Genomic DNA, 21,711 nt, shown 5'->3' with positions numbered 1-21,711 from the left:
AAACATTTGTGCCACTATTTCGTCTGGAAAAGTGGTAGAATCAGTAGTCCATCGGACTGCTGATCGGGCTAGTTCTTGTTCATGCATAGTACTAAGTTCACTATAACCGATTCGTGATTTCAGAATGTGATCGGTAACTTGAAATACTTGCTCGAGAGAACCTTGTTCTGGTGCTGGAGGAGGAAAGACTTTCTTGTGTTCTAGGCGTGAATGTCGGTCGGGAAGTCTAGATTTACCCACATACGCTATTCTGGTAGGATTCTCGTCGTCTACCTCTTCAGTATCAGAGTCGTCTTCTTTCTCGCTTACTTGTGCTGCTTTGCGTTTCTCGTGCAACCTTATTATTTCCTTACAAATTTTCTTGTACATACTCTCTATACTACTGAGTGTCTTGTGTCTTCCCTCGGCTATATGATCACTCCACTTTGTCAGAACTCTCATTTCGGTCGGATCTTTAGTCGGATAATCTTGTTCCCTTATTAAACAATTAATTAGAAACTTTAATAGCATGAGCTGAGTCTCAGCTTTCCTTAGAGACATGATTTCGCCAATACTTTCTGGATCCTCTCCTGTACGGATGAAACGATATATTCTGTCTAGATCTTCTTTCATATTCGGTAGGGTGTCCAAATACTCGGTCACCCGTCTTACGCGCAATGAATATATAACCATATTATCATCGCCTGGGACTGGATCATAACGGCATTCGGTGAGAGCTCGCTTGATATCTGCAACTGACTGAAATTTAGGCGTACGCTGTAACGCACGTTCATGTAACTCGACTAACGTTACACGTTTGTGTGGCGGCGGGGTACCAGGAGGACCTCCCCCGCGGCCCCTATACTAGAATCGTCGACTGATACTCTTCGTGCTGGCAGAGTGACCGATGTAGCGGGAACTTGTACTGTGGGCTGGACCGGGGGTACCGTAACAGGTACTGTGACAGGTGCCCCGGTGGCTGGAGGAACAGGAATTACATTATTTACAGGAGCTGGCGGAGCAGAATTTGCATATTCTGGGACTGTGTCGTCCAAATAGGACGAGAGAAAAATATCAGTTGCGGTCGGTTTGTGACGTAGCTTAATCGGAACTAATGGCGGCGGAAAATTACATGGTGCTTCCGGGGTTGCTTTTGGCAAGCCCTCGGCAAGAAGAGGATAAATACCCTTAATAAGGGCATTTCTCTGTCTGTCTGACTGTTCGGCTTTAACTCGTTCACCTATTTCGATTAATTCCCTTTCTTGGGCTCTTTCTGAGGATTCCCTGCTTAATTCTGACTTTCTGATTTCTTTTTCGGTTCTTTTATGAGATTCTTTGCGCCATAACTCGATGGCATCTTTCTGGGACTGTCTGGATTTCTTTTTCCATAATGCTTCTTCTACTCGCATGATGCACTCGGCATCCCATGTACCTGATACAGGCCATCTATATTTCTCTTCTAGATCTTTAGTATACTCGACCCATAAGTCTAGATATAATATGGCACTTATGCCATGCTTATGATACATAAAGTGACCTGGACTGTCCCTAGGCGGGACAGGAACTGCTTCCTCGAGCAGACCTTTTCTGGTTTTTAACTGGCGTAGTCTTGAGAACAGAGGCATAACTAGGCTGGAGTCTGAACACAATACAATACACGATAAACACAATAATAACTTTAAAAAAACAAATCACTCATACCACGACATTGAAAACACATGAAATAACATTTAAAATGACAGTTCGGACAGAATATTACCTGGAATACTGAAAACAGAACACATGAATTTCTCGAGAACAGAACAGAACTTACTGGAATGACTAGATGCACTGCTAAAACAGTACGAAACTTACCGGTCTCATAAAGAGACACGTCAGGACCCGCATCCACCTAGGTGGACACTTCGTGTTGGATTTGTGTACCCAAACCCACGGACCAGAGACAAATTAATTGACCCTGTCTAGATACTACCCCAGCAACGGTACTCACCGAGCAGCAAGAACGGAAGGCCTCGGACTGGACTGGACTGCTACGACGACGGACGGACGAACTTCGGACTTCAGTTACAGGTGGGCCTCCGGATACCTCGGACCTTGGACTCTCGGCTTGGGCTCTGGTCGGGACTCGCCGCGTTCCTCCACCGCCTCGTCTGGACGCTGGACCGCAACCTCCGTCTCCTCCGTGGGCCTGAGGGATACTTGAAGCAGAAATATCTGCACGTGGCCGGTATGGTTCCGTCACGGCTGCAGAGGATCAGGGGGCCTGCGTGGCTTCTCCGGCGCGTGGGGAAAGGGCAAGTCCCTGTTCGGGCGCCATTATGTGGTAAATAAATAATTAATTACCTGATCTATTTTTGACTATAATCAATAAACGGTTAGCTCAATAAATAAGAGTCAAGATACGAGGTAGCTGGAGTATACAGGCTTTAATTAATCATAAAAGGACAGGAACAGGACAGCCTGCATGGGAATAGGATGGCAGCTGCCGGGGGCAGGATCTGGGAGCATAAGGGATACCTTTTAATAACAGTTCACAGTATTTATATCAAAACAAATTGTATTACATTCAATACAGTAGGCGTAGCAGTAGGCGGGGTTTGTAGCAGTCGCGAAAGATAAGGGCAACAAGTAGGTGTAACAAGAGGCGTGTACATAGACATGTGATGTGAACGTAACAGAAGTGTCATGAAATGGGGCGGAAACATGGAGGGGGCTACCTGAGCAGCTGGGACCTCTAACCTAGTGGTGCGCGCAAACTGGCAATGACGTGTTACCAGGGAGAACTGGGGGCTATGACTTCTGCCCTAGAAGAGGAGACTAAAGTCTGGAGGGTCAGAGCGACATGTACCTAGGCATATCTAGTATCTGGTGTTTATAGTACATGTTGATAGAATCCAAAAGTTATCAGGGCAAAGGCTAACAGACACTAAGACTGGTGCATGCATAATTCTATATGTAGTGCGTGTGCGAGGAATATTCTATGAATATTAATACAGTATTTCTCTTACATGGAGACATAAAGGCTAGACCATGACGGAAACTATTGATGTGATTCAGTAGCTTAGGAATGCAGAGAAGGAGGGCTGGACTGATAACTAGAATCATAACATACTCTTGGCAGACTGGGAGGCAGAGCCAGGCCGGGCCGGGCACTGCGAGGCATGAAAGTAAGTGAAGGGTCAGGGATACAGGTGGGGGCTGTATCGCTCCTCGGAGAGGGTTCAGGAAACAGGAGCTGAATCTGAGTCCGGGCCTTTTTGAGGCCTAGAAACGGAGACAATTCAATGAATTAACGTGCACACTGTGAAACGTGGCAACGTAGCTTTACATAGGCCTAATATTCGTTGTATTCACAAAGACTGGAAACTGGCATACTAGAGATGGACACAACTGTAATTGCGTCTTTAATTGATCAGAGGGGAATACATGCATATCGATCATGCACATATATCATAACATGGGGAACACGTAGGCACATATGACATGGCAAAATTTATTTTTCCACAGACCCACACATGGCATCCCAATGCCATGTGTTAGAAAGCCAAAAGGAGGTGGCCGAACATGTTCGGTTGGGGTCCGAACCCATGAGAGGCTAACTAGATCACATAGGTGGGTGTCTAATACCCTTCAGGGACTACCTACACCCCACAAAGGAGACCTACACTGCCACAGAGACACATGCAGATGCACATTCCCAGTTCAGAACCACGCCCAGGGGCATGCAAACATCAGTCACACACCCACTTTGGCTCTGCGTATGATGGCCCAGTCCACTTCTCTTACATATTGAGTGGGTGAGGACAAAGCTACATGCCCAAGCTGTAACCCTCTGCCTGTAGTGACATGTCTGTGTCTGCTCTACACAGCACAATGTAATGTTGTAGGGCCCAGGGCCCTAATGCATACAACAAGACCACAGGGACACACGCAGATAGTATGTGGGACTGGCTACGGGCACGTGCGCCCGGCCCCTTTATTGGCAGGGCCACATGTACAATGACGCCTGTGCTGGATGTGTGTTGGGTGAGTGTAAGCCAGCCCGCACGTAGCTGGCAACAACTTGAACAGTGGACACTATTTAATCGGAAACAGAAAACACCAGCAAAACAGAGTCAACTGCTGAGCAACATGGAGGGAGTGGGAGCAAGTACAGAGGTCACCCAATATGCTCACTGAAGTGTCCGTGAGTTGCAGTGCACTGAGGTTGGGGCACTGTGTAGATAATGTCTAGGATTGTGTCCTTTCAAGATATTCCTGATGCAGATGCAGTGGGGTGTGTAAGACCTGCATCATCTTCCTCATCAACGTTCCAGGTCTCCCACACTGCCTGAGGTGACATTGCTGCGCCACCTCTCCACAGCACAAAACTCAATCAGTAACGGGCCAGGAGTTGCGGTGCACTGAGTCAGTAGGCACCTCGAGTGCTGAGCAGGGTATCAGGCAGATGATGACATTCAGGAGAGGTGTGATCAACTCTGTCAGTCTGCCAGTACCACTGTATCGACTCTGGCAGATGGCGGTTGGAGGTGGTCCTGGCGATGGTGGCGTGTGCTTCCTGCGGTGATGCCACATCCGGGCCGGTCAGGACTCGTTTGGATGTGTGAACCCTGCTGGACCGCAGTTGAGGCCAATGGCAGCAGACATTGCAGGGCTACAGACACATAGTGTTGATGACCCCAAGGCTACCTTCCCAGAGGCCATCCAATATTCATTCAGACAGGGTCCCTGACTTGAGCTGCACAGAGTTAGTGGCCCTGGATGCACAGCGGCCGGCACAGGCACACCACCACGGGACAGTGACTTGCGGTCCACTGAGGTAGAGCCACGCAGACTGCGCGGGTCCTCGATGATGTCCGAGGGGACTCTGACGGAGGCTCATGGGGGACAGTTGAAATTGTCCTCCAGGGCATGATGCAGAGGGCAGCAGCCGACCTGAAGCAGAAAATGGAGGAATGGAATGCTACAGCCTTGTTGTCACCACCAATTTGGTATCAGCTACATGAAGATGAAAGCTACCGCCTAGTCCATAGACTCAGACACCACCAAACTTCTACCAGGGAGTGTCCATGAATGTCAGGGAAGAGACTTAGTGGCACTGGAACTGAGAGGGGATGCAGTCTGCGATGATGCCGTTATACTGATATGAACTACAAAATTGCTAAATCAAGACTCTGTGACCTACTGGACCGCAGTGTGGGCTAGAGGCAGCGGTCAGAAGTGGCACACACCCACGTGTCGTTGGCTCACGATGCACAGAGTTAGTGACACCAGGGCAGTTGTTGGTAGTGTTCGATCTCCTCTGTAACGATGATCCTTGTTTCCTCCTGACTGCAACACGTCTTCCTTTTACACCTCTCCTTATGTGCAATGATATGTACTCTGCCATTGAGAAATCGATTCTCAGTTCCAATTGTGTGACCTACACAAGCACTGTGCCCACAAACATGTGTGGTTGTAATGCTATGCACAGACTTGGTGACACCACATTGAAGGGAGTATAGTGACATAAACTCTGCCTTAAATAATGTTCACTGCCATGGTGTAATCAAGACTCAGTTCCAATTCTGTGACCTACTAGTCTACTGTGTCAGCCAGTAGAGTACTTCAACGAGAACGGAGTACTGCGGGCCTTGCTCACAGTGGCCTTGATGGTCGTAGCAGGTTGCCAGGGTCGGGGGCCTCGGGCATGGAGCTTGAACCGGCACGTGGTGTGCCCTTTTTGACACACGCCGGTGTCGGCAGGTGGGCATTGAGGCCTGGGTGCACAGGGATGGGCAAGACTGGTTCAGGGACCAGCGTCCCGGGGTGCAGCAGGCACACAGGGTCACAAGCAGCACTGCTCACGGCGTCGGCCTCGTATTTGGTTGAGAGGCCCAACCATGGCAGACACATTGGGCATTCCGGAAGAGGACCATGCCCAGAGTTACATGCCTTTTATTCACACCCCACGCTCTCCTGGCATACACCTGGGTAGCCCAACTGCTCACGCTTACACAAGAGACGTAACAAGCTACATTTCTGTGATCTTTCCCACTGGCTGGGGTGACATGGTTGCGTCCACTGTCCACTGCACTCCAAGCACCAGCGGTATATGTTGACATGGACATATCCGTGGTCAGCATTCTGCAGTCTGGCCAGCACATCCACGCCACACTTGGCATTGTGTACATTCTTATTCATGTGTTACTTGCCTCCTTCGCACATGCCTGAGCCCCACCTCTTCCCACATTCTGCTATTGTGTGGCTGAGGTGCCATGTCGTTGATGGCTTCTGTGCATGGCTGGCCCAGGTTCCCACAGTAAGTTGTGCTGTTGTGTCTGGTGGGTGTGCATGTTGTTTGGCATCTTGCATGTGAGCTTGTGACATATGCATCCCCAGAGTTGTCAGTTGCATGATTGTGGAGTTGAGGTGTGTGGTGTATACATTTGGTATGTGCCCATGGGCAGTGCATTTCGTGGGTGCCATCCTGGTATCGCTGGTTGGTAATGGGCTGTCGGAAGATGTAGGGATCAAGCGCAATGCCTGGGTGGTTGGTGTTGATGTTGGTGGAGATTCCCTGGTGGTCTGCTATTGCCTGGCCATTGATGGGATACCTGCGCTTTCTGTTGCGGTTATTGTGTGCAGTGTTGCCACGGGGCAACAAGTAGTTCATGTGTGCAGATCATTGGCCAATAACAGGTGCGGGTTGCCAGCTGCGGCGTAGATGCCTTGCTTGGTCTCTGGATGTTCCCGCGCAGTGTTGGGAAATATGGATAGTGTGGTGCCAAGATGATGGTGTCATCCATGACCGCTGTGAGGGACTTGGATTGGGCTGGCTGTGAGACACCTCTGACTCTGGCGGTTGTTGATTGGAGGGTACCACGGGCCAACAGATGCTGCACAGCCAGCAGCTTTGTCTGTAAAAATGTAAATTGATACTTGTATAGCGCACTACTCACCCGCAAGGGTCTGAAGGCGCTTGTACGAATACCGCTGTGGAACCCATCCTGGCTTTCCCTGTGAGCTGTCCACTCCTGGGCACCAAAAAAAAAAACAACAAAAAAACAAAAAACACGAGAGGTACTTACAGTCTGGGTATCAAGAGTCTACTGGAACCTAATTGTGTCCCGTATTCATATTCAGACCACACAGTTGATCTAAACAAATGACAGTGTCAGGGCAGAGAAGTGAGGCAGAGAAGAAACAGAATCTGAAAGGCTAGGAAAAGTACCCATCAGCCCACTCAAAAGTGGAGTCTCGTCATCTGGGTTAGTATTGGAGAAAGGTGTCCTGTAGGCTCCTCCTCAGGGAGAGTCTGAGGTTGCCTAATAGCGGACCCTCGAATCAAGCATCCAAACAGTAGATGACAGTGTGTGAGCAGAAGGGGCAGAAGTTGCAGTGCTCAAAAGAAAAGCAGAAAAGGAAAATAATCCTCGTGGTTTAAAAATACCTACTTTGATGACATAAGGAACTTTATTAGGTCTGACCATCAAAGTGGTATTATTAAAAGCAGTATGCTGATAGCATGGAAGGAATTACTATCCACCATGTATGTTGGTTGGTCGACATGTTTCCTTTCCTACCTCGAATAGAAACCTCCCCCTCGGCTCAGGTTTCTATTCGAGGTAACGACGGAGAGTGCGTGGCCTCCTTTCACCCTGAGCAGTCGCCAGGTGAGGTGAGGTTTTTTCTCCCTGCAATTAGGGAGAAGATACACCATCTTCCTCTTAATTAATTGGAGAGTGGTTGTAGACCACGTTCTGAATTACTACAAGTAAGTGTTGCAGTAGCAAACCATAGGTCCTGAAGAAAGCCGTTTCCAGGCTGAAACATGTCGACCAACCAACATACATGGTGGATAGTAATTCCTTCCATGCTATCAGCATACTGCTTTTAATAATACCACTTTGATGGTCAGACCTAATAAAGTTCCTTATGTCATCAAAGTAGGTATTTTTAAACCACGAGGATTATTTTCCTTTTCTGCTTTTCTTTTGAGCACTGCAACTTCTGCCCCTTCTGCTCACACACTGTCATCTACTGTTTGGATGCTTGATTCGAGGGTCCGCTATTAGGCAACCTCAGACTCTCCCTGAGGAGGAGCCTACAGGACACCTTTCTCCAATACTAACCCAGATGACGAGACTCCACTTTTGAGTGGGCTGATGGGTACTTTTCCTAGCCTTTCAGATTCTGTTTCTTCTCTGCCTCACTTCTCTGCCCTGACACTGTCATTTGTTTAGATCAACTTTGTGGTCTGAATATGAATACGGGACACAATTAGGTTCCAGTAGACTCTTGATACCCAGACTGTAAGTACCTCTCGTGTTTTTTGCTGCTAAGTTCGGGGACTAGGTACTCTCTCGGTCTATAAACCATCTCCCCTCGGACCCTCCACCATCCCCTTTTGTCAATTTGCACTCCTGGGCACCCCCAAGGTGGAGGCCAGGCATCCTAAGCGTTGTGGGGGCCATTGTGTAGATTAAGCAAGCTATTGCCCAGAGTTGCAGAGTGGGACTCCATGATCGGAATAGGCACCGAGGCGAGAATTATCAGGTTCGTGGAATTTTGAGCCCAAGACCCGCCGAGGCGGGGAATTGAACGCTGGTCCTGGGCTAGACCTCTGCATCAGGGTCTGTCGCTCTAACCATTGAGCCACACTTCTCCACTGAGGTGGGATGTTGGCTGTCTGCTGTATTGGTACCGTCAGCCTGTGGGCAATGGTGGTCAGGATGCGGAGGATGGTTGTCCCTTTGAGCCTCTAGTGAGCAATTTCATTCTCTGGTGTTGGGTCTGTGAGATTGGTGTGTTTTCTGAGGGTCGCTGTCTTTGTCTGCGCTGCCTCGGTGTTGGTCCGGGGGTGGGGTCCTGGGCGGGGGGGTGGCATTGGGTGTTGTGGCCCTGTTGGGGCTCCCATCTGCATGGTCAGTGTCTCCATGGCATCTGTTGCCCTTCATGTGTGGCTCTGGCCTTGGCTCCCTTTTCTGGTGCAGGCTGTCGTCCGACTTTACACCAGGCCAGAGCAGGTGTTAATTTCCTGCTGCTAACGCACCTTAGTGCCTGTTTTGGGTTCTCATCGCTGATCTGGCTAGTCGTTGAGGATGTTACAGAGTGGTATTGTCATGGCTTTTTGCACGGAAACGCCTATTCTGCATCTATTTAGCGATAGTTGTGGCAATTCTTTTGCGGCTGATATCGCAGGTTCACTGGTGATATGGTCTGTTTTGCACCAGCTTGTGAATAGGGCGATGTGTTTATCGCCACTTTGGCTGTGATAAATTGCCATTAATTCAGCGATAACTACTTGAGAATATGCCCCCAATACTGGAAGCCTATAGGCCAAGCATACTCACGTTTGATGCTGTCCAAAGCCTCACAGTTGCTAATGTTGCTAGGGGACACCTTGGCTGATGAGACTGCAACAGTTTGCAAGCAGTTACTGCTACAATCTTAAACTGCACCACCACGAACAGTTTCTATTCTCTGCAGTATTCCCCTGGTGATGGCCGGCGACCCCTTGTGATGAACAAATGAGTCGCTTTCTGTCCCAGGAGGTGAGTGTATACAGTGCGAAGGAGATTTAATGACGATAGTGAAGCAAACTATTATATAGCGTTTATGCTATGGTCTGAGACCTGAGGCGTGAAGATTTGTGTAACCGAAGAGCATGTCTGCTCATCCATGTTTTCTCCCTAACATGAGTCATAGCTCTAAAGTCTAAGCTTGTGGTTTCTCCCTGTACTGAGCGATAGGCCTGCTGTACATGAACTGAGATTTTTGTTTATTTTTTATTGTCTCACTTTGCCATCTCCTGGATTGATTTTCATTGATAATATAATATAACTCAAAATGTTCTTGGAAGGAGATGGATAGTAAAATGTAAAACAAGCATTTACAATGCAATAGGTCTCGCATTATTAAAGTTTGAGCAATATGCATTGTAAACGGCAATGGCTTTTATTCATTTGTTTTTAAAAGCTTCAATCGGTGCATAGACATGCACTTTGAAAGTATAGTCCTTGCTTACGATGAGCAAGGCTGGCAGTAAAAGAGACTGCCAGCCTTGTTTCTCATAAGCATGGTCTATAAGTACAAAGCGTTTGTTTACACACCAATGCAAATGAATAAAAGGCATTGTCATTTACAATGCCAATAGCTCAAACTTTAATAATGCGAGAACTGGAACACAAGGGACTATTTTATTTCTGAAAAGTACATGACACCCCATGTTAAAATCTCTCTCCTTAGTGCCTTATATACACAAAGGAATCCTTATTTTAGTTGTTTTGCACAGCAGCAAGTATTTTGTATTTCTATCATCAGTGCTCAAGTGTGAGTGCCAAACCTATTGGCTTTACAAATGTTTGGTGCACAATGAAAGCTTAAGAGAGAGAGTGAGGTGGAATCAGTGTGTGTGTGTGTGTGTGTATGTTTGTGTGTGTGTGTGTTTCACGAGTGTCTAGCTTGTAACGGTATCTGGCCCTGTCAGAGGCTTAAAATTGAGGACTGTAAATTAAAGACACAGCCCTGTAGAGTCCCGGAGAAGTAAGTAGTGATGCCTCCTCCACTTCTGACATCACGCGTCCCCTCCCTGTGATGCGAGGGGTCGGTGGGAGTCAGAGCTGGTAAGCAAAAGGAATTAAGTGATTTGCCCAAAATCACGGGATGGTGAACACACGTCGAGACCCGAGCGCGGTCCCCAGCTCTGGCATGCATGCCATAGAGAATGAGAATCGCACAAAGTCCCCACAGAGAAAGCTGCAAAGAGACACCGTGCAGGCACATGAAGAGGCGCGCGCTCACGGAAAAACCGCGTGCAAATACTTGATTTTTTTTTTTTTTTGTCCTCATTTTGCGATATATATGCTTAAGGTTTTACTCGGGAGCCCGTTCCATCCAAAACATTTTTTACCTTCACGACCCCATATTTGTCTATCTGAGGAGGGGTGTTTCTCACATCCGTTGTTTTTTGGATTTGTGGGCTCCTGTGACCTTTGCCATAGTCAATAATTCTGGTATCTTGGGGGTGAGCTAGCCTTCCTGGCTACTCGACGGGAATAAATCCAGTCTGAATTATTGTCTCCGCTTTAATCATAGGACTTTGTATTTCGAGACCACATTTACTCATTAAGAGTCCTGTTCCAAATTATAAAAGTTTTCCCAGATTTCCCAAAAATTAAACTTTTTACTTGGTTTCCCTTGTCTATCATTTCTGTTAGTTTTTATTACTGAGTTTAGCCAATCCCCATACTGAGGCGGTGCTGGTTTAATCCAATTTATACAAATTTGACGTCTAGCCAGAAGTATCAATACAAACAGTAGGCTTTCTTGGTTTTTAGTTAACTTAACCAATTCATTATTTAAGTCAATCCCAAAGATAATAAGATTTATACTCACATTTACTTGTTTTCCCAGAACCAATGATATCATCTTACCCACTTCTTTCCAGAAGGTGTCTATCATGGGGCATTCTATAAACATGTGTATATCGTTTGCTCTTTCCAAACCGCATTTTGGGCAAGCTTTGACGGTGGCACCTCTGAATTTAGATAGTTTCTTAGGGGTCCAATATGCCCTATGTATTGTAAAAAGATGGTTTCTCTTCAGTGCGGCTGGTTTTATGTGAGACCAACATTTTTCCAGTGATTTTGTCCAAATGTTATATACATCTACATCTAGAATGTCATTTCTCCATAATGTTTCCGGAATCTGTACATCTTCTTCTCCTGTTGTGATTAGAGCCCAATACCACCTGGATATTTCCTTTTTTATTGGGGAGGATTTCAGCATTTCTTTCTCCATATTTTCATTTCCTTCTTTTTTATCTGTGATCGATTTTGCCCAGCTTGACAGTTGATAATACTTAAATTTGGACACTGTTTCGTTTGTATTCATTGCTAACTGGTTCCATGGGATTATGATGCTTCCTGTCATCAGTTGACCCCATTTCACAATTCCATTTTCCTTTAAAGGGAGGGCCAAGGAGTCTTTTAAACATTCTGGGGTGCCTGGTGAATCCCAGATAGGGGCATGTGAACTATAGTATGGTATGTTTAAGGTGCTTCTAACCTGATACCATGTTTTTACTGCATTAGTCAATATCTTCAATTTTATTTTCTTGAAGTATTTTGGGTGTCCAAATTTATATAGGAAATGATCGCACCTGTCCGTCATAATTTGCATAAATTCAGGGAAAAACTGGGAGGTCTTAAGAAGTGGTCTCATATTTTTAAATTGGAAAGCCTTACAATATTCGATTAGATCAGGACTTGCTATTCCCCCTTCATGTTTTCGTCTCCTTAGTTTTTTCCAAGATATCCTTGCTCCTTTCGATGACCAAATAAAACTTGTGATTTTCCTGTGTATCTTCTTCAAGGCATCTCTCTTGAAACTTAGTGGGATTGTATTAAATAGATAAGTGAATTTGGGCACAATAGACATTTTAACTATATTTGATCTCCCCAGGAAACTGAGAGGTAGCCCATCCCATACTTTGAATAGTTTCGTGGTTTCAATGGCGATTCTATTCAGATTTATCTCTGGTATTTTTTCAATGTCTTTCACCAGTGTGATTCCTAGGTATTTTATTTTCTCTTTTGTGTATGGGTTGTTGACGTTAGTGTTCCAGCTCATTGCCTCGGTTTTTTCTTGGTTTGTAAGATAACCTGATACTTTTCCGAATTTGATTATTGTAGACTCTATTGCGTCCGAAGAACTATTATAGTCATTTGTGAAAATCATTAGGTCATCGGCATATAATGCCACTTTTTTCGACCAATCCTGATGCTGGAATGGGGTTATTGTGGCATGGTTTCTTAATGAGATTGCGAGGGCTTCAATATACAGGTTAAAAAGCAGGGGCGACAGTGGGCATCCTTGCCTTGTCCCTCTTTGTATATCAATGTTGTTTGTGAGATTCCCGTTGACTAATATTTTAGCCCTTGGTTTGGTGTATATCTCTGCCACCATGTTGCCGAAGTGCTCACCTAGGTTGTATTTATCGATGACTTTGTTAAGGAATGACCAGTTTACTCTGTCAAACGCTTTGGCAGCGTCGAAAGTGATTATGGTTAATGGTATTTTTCTGCGATGGCTATATCTATTGCGGCAAAGAGTTCATGAGTGATTTCTTGTATTTGCCTACCCTTTATGAAGCCTTTTTGGTCAGGATTTATCAGTTTTGTCATTATCACTGCCAATCTTTTCGCCATGACCTGCATATAAATTTTGTAATCACAATTAAGCAGTGAGATGGGTCTGTATGACTCACATATTGCTGGATTTTTTCCTGGCTTTAAAATTATGCTAATTGTTGCGTCATTCCAGGAATCTGGGATTTTATCTCCTTTTTTATACGTTAGATTTAGTAATTCTGTTAATGGTGACGTCAGAGAGTCTCTTAGAATCTGGTAAAACTCATTTGGTAAGGTATCCGGGCCAGCTGCTTTACCTTTTTTTAGATCTTTTATAATGGTTCTAACCTCTTCTATTGTGATATCTTTATTTAGCTCTTCTTTTTCTATTTCGGTTAGTTGTGGGAAGGATATATGTTCTAGGTATTTGTGAATCTGTTCCTCTGAAGGATTTACATCTTCTTTATATAAATTAGAGAAAAAGCTCGCAAATTCCTGCATTATTATGGAGTCCTCATTTTCGTTTATATTATTTCGTTGAATGCAGATTATTTTGTTTCTAGTTTGCTCTTTTTTCGTCTTCCAGGCCAACAGTTTTCCGCATCCTTCTCCATATTCATGATTAGATAGCTTACTGGCTTCCCATCGAGACTTTACTTTATTTTCCAGGAGATTTACTAGACTTTCCTTTAGTTCTTGCCTTTGTTTCTCTAACGATTCTTTTATTTCTGGAGAAGCGTTCACCATTATCTTAAGATCAAGATCTTTAATATCCTTTTCCATACCTCCAATTTCCATTTTTGCAGTCCTGGCTCTATGTGAGCCCAGACTTAATAATTTGCCTCTAATAACCGCTTTATATGTGTCCCAGATATTTTGTTTAGATGTGTCAGATTGGTTTTCAATAAAGAAGTCAGCTGTTGTTTTCTTTAATTCTTCTACTGCCTGTGGATCTAATAATATTGTGCGGTCTACCGTCCATCTTGATTGTACATTATTTTTCGTTATTTGCATGGTTAGTTTCACTGCCGAGTGATCGGATATATGTTCTGGTAAGTGTTCTATGTTCTTGACATTGTCTCGTATTGTACCATTTATTAAGAAGTAGTCGATTCGTGATCTATGACCAAGTTTTTTGTTATGAAAAGTGTAGGGATATTTTTTATCCCCTTTCTCTCTCCACATATCAAGCAAGCCCAGGTCATTTTTATAATTACCTAGCCATTCTCTCATTTTTGGGAGATTTGAGTGTTTCCCTGGGGGATGTCTATCTCGGCTTGGATCTATTAGGATATTGTAATCCCCACCTAATATTATCGGGGCTGTTGTTGATAGTAATTCTGTGTACAGTTTTTGTAGGGGGATTGGGTCATCTATATTTGGGCCATAATATCCTGCCACGGTATATGTATTTTCATATATTCTTACTTTAATAAAAGCCCATCTACCCTTGTTATCAACTGACTTGTGTTCAATTTTGGCTTTAAGTGTTTTTTTAAGGATTATTATTATTCCTTTGGTATTGCATTCTTGGTTTGTGCAAACATAGTTGTCAACCCATCTAAGATTCTTCATTATTTGTTCCCATTCCTCACTTAGGAGGTGCGTCTCTTGTAGGATGATTATCTCGCAGTCTACTTCCTTTAGATATTCAAGAATCCTTCTCCTTCTGCTAGGTGTCCTTAGACCATTGACATTCCAAGAGAGTACCTTAAAATGTTTATATTTTGTCGCCATTCCTGTTATGGGTATCTTGTTTTTTTCCGTATTCTATGGGTCCCGATAATTTCTTTTACTGTTATCGCTGAGGACTTTTTTTCAATTTTTTTCCCTATTTTGCTCCCCATCCGTGCATTTTTTAAAAAAAATATTTTTTTTTTTTTGTGGGGTTCCCTGTTACCCACCCTGAGGAAGCCTCCCTTCTTCTTTTTGGGCGGTATTCTTCGCCCTATTCGAGCTCGTTGCTTCGCCTAAATTTGTGTGATGTTCATCTTGCTTGGGTTTCTGTTTCAGATCGTAGTTGATCTTTTATTTGCTCAATAAAGGTTTCTACCTCTCTGGGGTCTCTAATGTTGTGCATCTTATTTCTCCACATTATCCTTAATGCGGCAGGGAATTTCAACTGGACATTTGCTCCAAGAGATTTTAGTTCCTGCATATGTTGTCCTAGCTCCCACTGTCTGTCTTGGGTAGTCTTGGATATGTCGGAGCGAATCCTAAAAGACCAATTGTCTTCTTTCAATATACCCTGTTTTAGACCTTCACTTAGTAGTCTTTCTTTCAGCGTGTATGTTTTAAAGTTTATCAGGATTTTTCTCGGTGTCTTCCTGTCTTTGTTTTTCCTGAAAGGATCTCGGTGTACCCTCTGTATGTCGTCAGTAAGATTGGCTTCCTTGGACCATAAGAAATGTTTTTCAAGCAGAGAGACAGTAAAAATTTTAATGTCCGTACCTTCCATATTCTCCGGCACGTTAAGGACCCTTAGGTTATTTCTTCTCGCTTGGTTTTCAAGCGATTCCATTTTCTCGCTCATGCTTCTTTCATTTTCTTTGAGTTTTCTTATTTCTTTCTGGTTTATATCAACTCTCTTACTGAGATCTTCCACAGCTGATTCGACTACGGCCACTCTTTCTCCGAGGGCGTTCATTTTTTGGTCTAAAACCTCACATACCTCTTGTATCTTACTCTGGTTAGCCTCTGAGACTGAGAATTTCTCTCTCATTTCCCCTAGGACTTTGTCCATGAATTTTTCCAAGAGTTTCTCCGTTTGTTCTATCATGTGAGAAGGTTCTGTTGCCATTGGCTTTTCATGCTGTGGTATGCTAGTAATTGAGGTTGCAGGCATGTTTGTATCTCCCACCTCTTCCATTTGTAAGTCGTTGGGGATTACTGGTTCTTGTTCTTGTTTTTTTCCCTGAGATTTTTCACTCCCGTTTGTACCGTTAATTTTATTAGGGATAACAGGGGTATGAGTGCGTATAGTGGATATATCGGTGCAGGTTGGGCTTGTGTTAGTGCTTGCGACCGGGGAGATATTTTTATCTCGGATATTAGGGTGTCTAAGAGTATTTGAGAGATTACGCCCTACTTGAACCTGCTGCTGTACTTTGAAAAAGGATCTGAGAGAGGGAGTAACTTTAATTATCTGCTCTGCCTGATTTTTCGCTTTAATACTTTTGTCTTTTTTTTGCTGTGATTTGGCAGTTTGCTTTCTTTTTGTAGTCTTAGGTATAACCGGTATGACAGTTTGTTTGTTTGGGAGTACCTGTTTGGAAAACTGTCTATTTCTTAAACAATAGCTGGACCTTCGCCTGCTCTCCACTCCGCCCTCTACTTCAGTCGAGTTTTCCTTGCTCCTAGCTCCAGATTCTAAGTTTGGATTATGTAGCTTCTCCACTACTTCAGTAGTAACTGATGTGTTTAGGTTCGTTTCTGTTTCAAGCTCACAGATTTTCCCTTTCTCTCTCTCTCTCTCCCTCTCCCTTTCCTCTCCTCTATTTATACAGCTACTTTCTGTAACTCTGTCCCCTCTACAACCCACAAGCAAATCCAGCACAGTTAGCCCCTCGCCTCCGGCCCCCCCCTGTACCTTGCTCATGGATCCCTGTTGTACCAAAGTCCCGGTGGGCAATCTTCTCTTCTCCACGATCTTGATCCCGGATTCCTCCTTGTAGGTTTCCTTGCAGCGTGTAGGTTTTGTATTAGATTTTGTATTAGATTTTGTATCTAATTTTGCCGCGACTACACGATTCAGTGAGGGCTCAGTGGTGCCTCTCCCCCGGAATTGCGCTTGTGACACTTGTTTCAGTTTCAGGAGGTCTTCTTTCACACCGCCGCCTCCGCTGTTGTGCCTGCGCCTGTTGCTGCCGCTTATGCCCCGGAAGAGAAAAGACAGTTTTGCAATTGCGCACCGGCAGCCCCTGCTGGCTTCCGACGCTGCTGCCCAGATACCGTATGCTGCTCCGTGTACTGCTCGGGGGGCCTCGGGATCTCGTGCGCTCATCCCCATAGAGAGAGGTAGATAACAAAATTGTGTTTGATCAGCTACTTGCTTTTTTCGCCGCTTCTTGTCATATCCGTGCAAGGCGAGTGCGGAGCTCACAGCCGGAGACTCCTATCCGGCCGCCATCTTCCCCCGGTCGCCAAAGACTGACTTGCATGAGCAAATACTTGATGCACGCTCTGCAACCCCTGGCCTTAAATCACCCCAAATATGATCTCGGAGGTGGAGCAGTGCAGTCCTCGAGGATGGGATTTGAAAGCGTGGCGGGAGGAGGGGAAAGGAAGACAAAGCAGGGAGAGCGAGCTGGAGGAAGACAGGGAGATCAATGAGAAACCAAATCAACAGAGGAGGGAAAACAAAGAGGGAATGAGGAGGATAGGAGCCAAGGACAGACTGAAAGGGGTCTGAAATAACGACGCCAGAGCTAGCTGCCTTTGCCAATGTTTAAGCGGCGCGAAAAAAAAATGCCTGTGAGTGGTGCGTGTGCGCCCGCGCCACTGCGAACCGTATGTTTTCAATTATCGTGCCCATGTCTGGGCATGATAACTGAAAACATATAGGCTTTGTTGCGCGTAACAGACACCAATAGGCCTTAGTCGGATCTACGCGACCGCCTATGGCCTATTGCGTGTTCTGTTAAAAAAACAGCACGCACGCAAAGCCCAATCAAAATGGACCATAGGAAATGAACACGCACAAGCGTGAGGAATTTCCAGGTCCATTTTGAAAACCCCTACAAAACGGCTCGCCTGCGCGAGCACTACTGCGCAGTGCATCACGAGGCCTCGCCCTAAAAAGGACAGAAGTAGCGATGGAAGATGCTATACACTTCTTCAAAACTGCATACCTAGATTATTTGAACTGTATTTAATACTTATAGCATTTTGTAATTGTTTAGGGGCACTAGTCACAGACATTCTTCCCCATGTTTTCTTGCAGTCTACCACCTAATACCTATGGGAGATTGGCGTGGTTTGACACACTATGGAAGAATTCGAAAATGTGTTGATCGATTTTTTAAAACTACCTGCAAAACGAATGACTGTGAAGCAAAGATTGTGTTGTAAAATTCATAGTCTGTCCATAAAAATAAAAATCCCCATTGAAGAATCTTCACCGTGAATAAAGATGGCCTCGTTAACTTCTGTGTCTCTTCAAGGTTTACTAGCAGCTAATGCAGTGGAACGCTAAGTGGCATCGTCAAGAGCCCCTTTGTATTGTTCTTGCATCATGACACAAATTAAAAATTAGATTTATGAAGCCACACAATGCCACCTTGAGTGTCCCTGGGTGGCCTCATAAATGTTAAGTAATGCAACACAGTGCAATTTGCTGTGTGGCATTATTCTGCACCAGGGAGGCGTTACCATGGGCATTGCGTGGGAGTTTCCACACAATGGCCATGGATTTTAACCCATTCCCATATTTACCAGATGTGGTAGATCTGGGAATGTGCCAAAAACCTATGCCTCTCCAGATGAGGCGTAACAAGGAGAAATATGTCTATTTCTCCTTTTTTTGTCCTTTTTATATGTGTGCTGCATTCTGGAGCACACATAGAAAGTGGAAAATGCCTCAGAGGATTGTTTTTGTGCAGGAAGGTGCTTCTTGCTGCACAAAAGCAAACCACTTTACAACAGAGGCACCCATCCACCATCGTGCAAGGGTGTCTGTGTTGGCGGTAGACAGCCAAAAGGGCACAAGCGCATGGGAAAAGGCAAGGATGCACCATATTAATTGGAATATGGCGCATTCCTTCCCTTTCCCTGTCACGCAGTGCAGAGCAGCATGGTGACTTGCTGAGCTGCACTGCTTGACTGGGCCATAAATATGGCACTTATTCACTTAGAAACAAGCTGCCTCAGATACAGGATGTAGAGTGCCATCTGGCCTCTACTATACATTGTCTCCATCCTTCATCCTAAGGGCTGGGTGCAGACAGAGGGCTCAAATAAAGGATGGAGCTGCCGCTCGTGGCCACTCTGTCTGCACCAGTAATACGTCTCTGGGGCTCATTTAGGAGATTGTGCTGCAGGGCAGCAATAAACTGTATTTAAACGCATATGAAACATTCCTGTCATTTTGTTTGCGCTGACGTCCTTTTGGCAATCTAGAGCCAACGCAGGCACCCTTGCACCATGATGCAAGGGTGCCTGTGTTGCATGCAGGATTGTTTCTGTACAGGAAGGGGCACCTTCATACACAAAAACAATGTCTGGAGGCATACTCCTCATTCTGTGTGTGCTACAGAATGCAGCACACAGAGAAAGAAGAAGAAACTAAGAAACAGAGATATTTCTCCTTATACGCCTCCCCGGGAAGGTGCAAGATTTTGGAGTATTCCCAGGTTTACAAGTTCTTTTAGATCTGGGGATGTGGCAAAATCCATGAGATTTGCGTGGGAACACACATGCAATGCCCATGGAACGCATATCCAGGGCAGAGTAGAGCAATGCAGCAATTAGCGCTGCGTTGCGTTACTCCAGATATTTTAAGCTATTCAGAGCCACGCAAAGTGATGAGGTTAGAGATTTGTGTCAGGCATGTACCACATTGCATGGTGAAAACGTGACATAACACTCTCATAAATAAGCCCATGTGTGTCCTGTTATTGCACACAGCCACTGCACCTGCTGCTTACCTGGGTGTCTGTGCCTGGACATGACACAGGAGACCAACTATCAAGAGGGAATCATGACTAAAATGTTGGCGGTGACATTAACATGTCAGAAACATGTCAGAAACAGATCTCAAAATGGATTAGGTTTCATTTATGTATACGAACCCTTTTTCCAGCAGCCTGCCATTACATTTTCCAAAGCAGGAAAGACTCATCTTCTCACTCGTTCATGTACAACAAATACAACCAGTAGATGGCAGCAGACCCTCATTATTCCACATAAGCCAATTTCCCCGTCAGAGTTAAAGTACATTTCAATATCTACTAGCAAACTCCAGTGTTTACAGAAATGTTATTTTATCTGTTACATATCACAGGTAGCAAACTATAGATCTATCATGCTGTGTGCTCGACCATGTGTGACTTAAAAGTGGCAAGATACGGAAGCAATAGAACATAAATCGATTGTGGTAGTGTGACAGTGCACTTGTTAAAATACATATGCAAGGGGACATATTTATAATCACAGAAAGTGAGATTTATGAAGCCACACAAGGATACTTTGCTTGGCCCTGAGTGGCACCATAAATCTAGAGTAAAAGTCACGCAGAACAAATTGCTGTGTTGCTTTACTCTGCCCTAGGAAGGATTCCATGGGCCTCATTTATGAAAAGTGATGCATCGCTGCGTGAAAACAGCGATGTGTCACTTTTCACTGCACTCTCCCTGCGACATGATTGATGCGTCATATTTATAATATGACGCATCATGTCGCAAGGAGTTACAGATACGTCAGTATTTCTGACGTATTTGTAGGCGCAAAAGTGACGCAAGATTTTGACGCAACAGCGTCCTAAAAGTGATGCAGTGAAATCTCATAGATTTCACTGCGTCACTTTTACGAGGCTTTTTGCGGGTGAACGCCCCCTCTGCATACATTATACCTGACACAGGTATAATGTAGTGCAGGGGCCTCATTTATGAGGCCGTGCGTGCCTTTTACGCCACCTGTGCGTCACTTTTTGTGACGTACCAGTGGCGTAAACAATGCGCCTTGTTGCGCCATATTTACAAAGTGACGCATCTAAGTAGATGCGTCACTTTGTAAACCCCTGCGCTACATTATACCTGCGTCAGGTATAATGTATGCAAAGGTGGCGTTCACACGCAAAAAGCCTCGGAATAGTGACGCAGTGAAATCTATGAGATTTCACTGCGTCACTTTTAGGACGCTGTTGCGTCAAAATCTTGCGCCTGCCTCACAGCAGGCGTAAGACTGACGCAAGCCTTTTCACATGGGGCTTTCCCCATGTGAAAAGATGCATTGCCGGAGTTGCGTCACTTTTGTGACACACCCCAGCAATGCGTGACTTTTGCGCTTACAGATACGTCAGAAATACTGACGTATCTGTAACTCCTTGCGACATGATGCGTCATATTATAAATATGACGCATCAATCATGTCGCAGGGAGAGCGCAGTGAAAAGTGACGCATCGCTGTTTTCACGCAGCGATGCGTCACTTTTCATAAATAAGGCCCCAGGGGTTTACAAAGTGACGCATCACTTTGTAAATAGTGCGCATCAGGAGGCATGTCTCAAAAAGTGACGCATCGGAAGCGCAAAACTCACGCAAGGCCTCATAAATGAGGCCCCATGGGCGTTGCGTGGATGTTCCCACGTAACTCCAATGGAATTCGATGCATTCCCAGATTAACAAGAATTGGTAAACCTGGAAATGCGCCAAAAAGAAACGCCTTTGCAAGAGATTGGCTGCGAGGAGAAATATCTTTATTTCTCCTCATTTCTTCCTCTTCTGCAGCACACATAGAGGAATATGGCTATCAGGATTGTTTTTGTGCAGAAAGGTGTCCCTTCCTGCACAAAAATAACACTGCATACAACGCAGCCACCCTTGCACCATGGTGCAAGGGTGGCTGCTGAGGCGCTAGGCTGCCAGAAGGGCTCCAGCAAAGGGGAAAAGGCAGGAATGCG

Source organism: Lissotriton helveticus, chromosome 4_1, assembly GCF_964261635.1.
Source record: "Lissotriton helveticus chromosome 4_1, aLisHel1.1, whole genome shotgun sequence".
Classification (NCBI taxonomy): Eukaryota; Metazoa; Chordata; class Amphibia; order Caudata; family Salamandridae; genus Lissotriton; species Lissotriton helveticus.
This window is presented reverse-complemented; position numbering follows the sequence as displayed.